General features: G+C 37.9%; 1 pseudogene; it reads left to right on the forward strand.

Annotated features, from left to right (window-relative positions):
- The first annotated feature begins 697 nt into the window (after positions 1-697).
- LOC102134751 (large ribosomal subunit protein uL23 pseudogene) lies at positions 698-1,169 on the forward strand (annotated as a pseudogene).
- Positions 1,170-6,672: the final 5,503 nt, after the last annotated feature.

Consider the following 6,672-nt stretch of genomic DNA (forward strand, 5'->3'; position numbering starts at 1 on the left):
TTTTACTGAAATCGTTTATTAAGTCGAGGAGTCTTCGGAGAAGTCTTTAGTGTTTTCTAAGTATACAATTATATCATCAGCAAAAAAAGGTAAATTGAGTCCCTCTTTTACAATTTGGATGCCTTTTATTAAGAAAAATTATTTTTATTATTTTTCATATTTCCTCATTCTGTAAATGTGAAAATCTATTTTAAGTAGTCAATATATTAATAAAAATAAGTTTCATGCACTAAAATATTTTATTCTAACCGATTTTCATGTTGTTTTACATAATCACATTTGTTTGCTTCATATTAGTTCATCACATGTTATAAAATGTAGCTATAAAAAACAGTTATGAAAGATAGAAATTTCCTCACTTTTAGACAGTTAAAATGGTATCATTTGTTTTACTAGTTTTGGCATAGTAAATAATATGGTCTGAATATTTGTACCCCTCCCCAAATTTGATGGAAATCCAATCACTAATGTAATGGTACCAGGAAGCAGAACCTTTGGGAAGTATTTAGGTCATGAAGTCAGAGCTCTCATAAATGAAATTACTGCCCTTGTAAAAGATATCCCAGAATGAACCATCTATTTATGAGATGGGCCCTTACTGGGCACTGAATCTGCCAGTGCTTTGATTTTGGGCTAACCCTAGAATGGTGAAACATAAGAGTGGCTTATAAGATACCCAATCCAGCCTTTTCACGAGATGGCGCCGAAATTGAAGAAGGAAGCTCTTGCCCCTTCTAAAGCCGAAGCCAAAGCGAAGGCTTTAAAGGCCAAGAAGGCAATGTTCAAAGGTGTCCACAGCCACACAAAAAAAGAAGATCCTCACGTCACCCACCTTCCGGCGGCCCAAGACACTGCGACTCCGGAGGCAGCCCAAATATCCTCGGAAGAGCGCCCCCTCCCGGAGAAACAAGCTTGACCACTATGCTATCCTCAACTTGCCGCTGATCACTGAGTCTGCCGTGAAGATAGAAGACAACAGCACACTTGTGTTCATTGTGGATGTTAAAGCCAACAAGCACCAGATCAAACAGGCTGTGAGGAAGCTCTGTGACATTGATGTGGCCAAGGTCAACACCCTGATTCGGCCTGATGGAGAGAAGAACGCATATGTTCAACTGGCTCCTGATTACCATGCTTTGGATGTTGCCAACAAAATTGGGATCATCTAAACTGAGTCCAGCTGCCTAATTCTAAATACATACATACATATATATATATATCTTTTCACCATTAAAAAAAATGATACTCAGTCCATGACATTTTCTTATAACTGCCTAAACAAACTACGAACAAACAACAACAAAAAAAATCAGTATTGAAAAAGGGAGGTGGTGCTGTAACAAATACCTAAAATGTGAAAAGTCTTTGGAACTGGGTAATGTGTAGAGACTGGATGAGTTTTGAAGTGCAGTTTAGAAAAAGTTTATGTTGCTATGAACAGACTGTTAAGAGTGATACTAGTGAGGGCTCAGATAGAAAGCCTCAATTTTCAGAGAATACCTAAGTAATCCCGAACAGAATGTTATTATAAACATGAAGGATAAAGGCCATTATGATGAAGTCTCAGACAAAAATGAGAAATGTGTTATTAGAAACACAAATAAGAAAAGGAAATTCTTATTATAATGTGGCAAAGAACTTAGCTATATTCTGTTTGTGTCCTAGTGTTCTGTGGAAGGTAGAACTTGTGAGTAATGAAATTAGATATTTAGCTGAAGCTATTTCTTAGTAAAGTCTTGAAAGTGAAGCTTGACTTCTCTTGAGTGCTTAAAGTAAAATGCTAAAAGAATATAATGCTTAAATGTTACATTTTTAATCCAAAGGGAAGCAGAGCTTAGCATTTTGGAAAGCTCTCAATTTATCCACATAAGAAAACTATGAGAAATCTTTTTCAAAAGACAACAAGGATGTTTCCAAGCTACTATTTAATAAGGTGAATTCTGTGAATTTTCCATGTCAACAGAAGCCGGGTGCTATTCATAAATACGACAGAAGAATGAGCCCAAAAGCATTTTGGAGATTATTAGAGCTGACCTTTGCATCACAGGCCCAGAGTACAAGGGCCTAGGGGATAGAATAATTTCAATGCTTTGCTCCTGACATTCCAGGGCAGCACTCTTCAGTCACACCAAGTGTGGCTCCAGTGGGCCGAGGTGTGGAGAGGGCTTTGGTGGCTGTCCTTTCAGAGGGCACAGATGGTAAATCTCTGCAGCATACATGCAGTGCCATCTCTGACGACACACAGAGTATATTAGCAGTGGGACCATGGCTATCTACATCTATATTTTGAAAGATGGAGGCTGCCACAGCCTTGGGTGCGTTAGCTAGACAGAGGCACCTCGATGTCAGGACAGAGTTCCAACTAATGGAGTGCCTAGTGTTATGAAGATTCCAAGATCCTGTTTTTCTTTCACAGACCCAAACATATATTTTAAAAAATTATCTACTGTCGAGGCAGCAGCGAGGAAAAATGCTTATTGTTCTACAGTGTGATGTAAAGCAGTGATGAGAGCTGCCTACATTCTCTCTGGTACAGTCAGCACCTGTTGAAGTCCTATTGATTTTAATTCAAACCTCCCCAAGGTGGTGGGGCAGTGCCCCCTCATGCCTTCTCTGTCCCTCTGTCAATAATTTGAAATGTCAACCGTTAGGAAGGATAAGAGTTTGCAACTTTCATTATGAACCCTCAGGAAAAACTATACCTAACACAGTATGTCCGTGTGTGTGTGTGTGTGTGTGCGCGCGCGTGCGCCTACATGGCTGCATAAAACCTATGTAAGTATTCGTACGTACATAACACAAACTTTCAGCTCTTATTCTCATTTGCAGTTCACTGTATCAAGAAACAGTTACAGACTATGGAGCTGTGACAACAAGTGACTAGAATTCACTGTTAACCAATCTCAAAAGAACGCCATTAAAATGGGCTGTTTGAAGTTAGGTTGCATTTATTATTTAGAAGACTTAGTCCTCCGTAACTAACAACCATTATGCAAAGTCCCAAGAAAGAAATGCAAGAGGGAAGGCCAGAAAAATGCCTATATTCTTTATTAGTTTAGTGGGCTTTGTCTACAAAATTCAGTTTAGTTTTCTACTGGACTAAGTTAGACTATCTAGAAATATGAGAGATCTGCTTATTTGGTTACAGGTAGATCTACATCCTGAATTAAAGGCAGTCTTGGTGTTTTGCCTTTAGGCCATCATTCCAGTCTTGACTCTTTAACTCTAATTTTCCTGTTCATATTGAAGAAATGACGGTTCCCCTGTAGTATTAAAACTGACATCATTATTAAAGCATGAACCATAAGAGATATTCTGAGAGTTTTTTCTTTTAAAGAAATGAAAATGTGAAATTACTGTAGTTATATTATTCAATTAATATCAGTGTTAGAAAAGCATTGAGCAGGCTAGTGAGAACATAGATTTAAAAGAGAAGATCATTTCTTAATGTTAAAAAGAAGAGGCCAGGTCTTAATAATACATCCAAAATCAATAATTGAAATGACCTATTCCAAAATATGCTGTGCTCAAAACAGCAGCCTTTTATTTAAGAAGATGATCTCCTTATTTCAAAAAGTATGATGCTGCTCCATCTTTCTGCATTTCCCTAATAAGTCACAATAATGTGATGCTTATGTTACTGTTCAAAACATTTTTTCAGTTTTTATGGAAAGCTTTGATGTTCCAAATAAATCTCATTATACAGTAGATCAAAGAGGACAATGCCTTTCACCAAAGAAGTATAACACACCAATTAGCTTTTCATCTATTGGAAGTTATATATATTTTTTTCCTTCAATAAGTTCTATCAGTGCCTACAATGTGCCCAGAATATGTGATAAGACTATGTAGGTGTGTTTTCAGTGACAGGAGAATAGATCCGGGATAGGTAAAATGTGCTGAGAACAAAGGGTATTAAAGTTCTATCATTATCGTAAAATGCTTTGTATTATTAATAATACTAATACTAATGCCTATTATTAAATAGCTATTTTATTCTATGATTTCTTCCTCTTGAAAAGATCTCATAAACTAAGACAAAATGTTAAGTGAATTACAGAGAGAACTATTCTATTTCTTGCATAAATGAAGCTGAAAATCTAAGTTTAAAAGACTCGATTTCAGCTTAGAAGGGAGCACCAACAGCTATGCATCACTTTAGGTTGTTTAAACAGAGTGCCAGCCAGAAGCATTCTGTAATGCATCAGCAACCTGCCCTCTGTCAGAGGGTTCTGACAGTTGTGGGAGCTGTATGCGCATCTACAAAGCTGAATTTCACTCCCCAGGCACTTGGAATCTGCTTAAGTATCGCATTATTTTTGACTGAGTTCTGATGAAAGTTTCCTTTCTGTGATTTTATGATCTGCATCAAAGTTGAAGTCATGATTGCAAGTCTTATTTTAGATCTACTGTCACCTGGAGAACATAATTCCCTTGGGATACTAGAAGAATTTTAAAAATTTACTAATGCTCATGTGTCTCCCATGTTGCCTAAAAAGTTCTACACTGCTTTACCTTATATGATAATCTGATACTCAAAGGAATCTCATGGCACACAAACTTCAAATCTGTTTCTTAGATAAATTATACTCCTTTATTCCAACTGAACTCACCTACTAGATTTGTGCAAATTTATTTGTTTTGTAATAAGTATCTCAAAAAAATTAGCTGAATTTCCTTTTGCTCTGTAGAAAAAGGGGCCAGGCATAGTGGCTCATGCCTTTAATCCAAGCACTTTGGGAGGCCGAGGCAGGCAGATCACGAGATCAGGAGATTGAGACCATCCTAGTTAACACGGTAAAACCCTGTCCCTACTAAAACTACAAAAAGGTTAGCTGGGCTAGCTGGGCATGGTGGCACGTGCCTGTAGTCTCAGCTGTAGTACAGGCTGAGGCAGGAGAATCGCTTGAACCCGGGAGGTGGAGGGTCCAGCGAGCCGAGATCGCATCACTGTACTCCAGCCTGGGCAACAGAGCAAGACTCAGTCTCAAAAACAAATAAATGAACAAACAAACAAACACAAAAAGGCAGAAGTCTTGGACGACATATTTATTTGTGCGTACTTTAGAGCAGTAGTGCATTATCTATCTATTGCTTCAAAACAAATTACCCTAACACTTGTTGGATTATAACGATAAACATTTATTATCTAACATTTTCTGTGAGTCATTAATTTCAGCATTGATTAGTCAGATGATTCTGGTTCAGATTCTTTCATGATGTTGCTGTCGAGCTGTTGGCCTGAGTTGCCATCACCTAAAGGCTTCACTGGGACTGAAAGATTCACTCAAGATTGTCCCCTTATGTGGCTATTGGCACAGGGTTTCATTTCCTTGCTAGCTGCTGGTAGAAGAGCTCAATTCTTTGCCATGTTAACCTTTCTTTAGGGCTGCTTGAGGGCCCACATGACATGACAACAGATTTTCCCCAGAGCAAGGAGTCGAAGAGAAAGAACAGGATAAAGCAGTTTCTTTTATGATCTAGTCTCAGAAATCACACACAATCACCTCCACCATATCATTAATTAGAAGCAAATTAGTAAGGATTGTACTTGTTTCAGGTAAGGGAAATCAGGCTCCATCTTTAGAGGGGTGGAGGATTATTAAATAATTTGTGGATCTATTTTTAAATGACTACATGGTAAGAAGGGCTGGCTGTTTCTTAGAACTGGTTTGTGTAATTTTCTTGAACCTGAAGGAGCACATTTCTTCGCTACCTTAGTATTCAGAGTAGGAGATTTTACACACTCTGACAGAAACTTTAAATGCATAAAATTTTAACTGTGTATATTTAATAGAAGCAGTGTGCAAGATTCCGTGCAGAAATAAAGGTTGAGTACATAGCAGTTTACTGTGCACTGTTTCCAATACCAACAAGATGTAGTTCAAAAGCACTTACCTTAGTGTCACAGACAGAGATTTAAATATATGCAGCATCATTCCTAGTTGGAAGACTTTAGGCGAGTTACATAATCAGTTTTCATGTCAGTTACTTCATTTACTTAAATGAATTCTCACAATAACTCTGTGAAGTGTGTAATATTATCTTCATTTTATAAGAAGACAAAAATTGAAGCTCATTACAACTAGAAAGTGGCAGAGTCAATGTTACGATCCAAGTTTAGTTGATGCCAAAACCTCTTTGCTTTCTCCAGTGATTTCTGGAAAAGAGAAAACACTTAAAATTGGTCAGTGATGTAGCATATATGAAAGTGGAGAGCATTATTATTAATAAAGTTAGTATCTACACAGAAAACAAAGTTTCATAAATAAAAATTATTTCTATTGAAGAACAATTAATATGTGGTTACTTAAATCAACAGAATTCTAAGTATCAGCAGGCTTTCAAGATTCTTTTTTATTTTTTTGAGACAGAGTCTTGCGCTGTCTCCTAGACTGGAGTGCAGTGACGTGATCTCGGCTCACTGCAACCTCCACCTCCTGATTCAAATGTTTCTCCTGTCTCAGCCTCCCGAGTAGCTGGGATTACAAGCATGCTCCACCATGGCTGGCTAATTTTTGTATTTTGACTAGAGATGGGGTTTCTTCATGTTGGCCAGGCTGGTCTTGAACTCCTGACCTCGGGTGATCGGCCCACCTCAGCCTCCCAAAGTGCTGGGATTACAGGCGTGAGCCACTGCACCTGGCCTAAAGATTGTCTTTAACTTAAAAC

The sequence above is a fragment of the Macaca fascicularis genome, chromosome 7, assembly GCF_037993035.2.
Source record: "Macaca fascicularis isolate 582-1 chromosome 7, T2T-MFA8v1.1".
Lineage (NCBI taxonomy): Eukaryota > Metazoa > Chordata > Mammalia > Primates > Cercopithecidae > Macaca > Macaca fascicularis.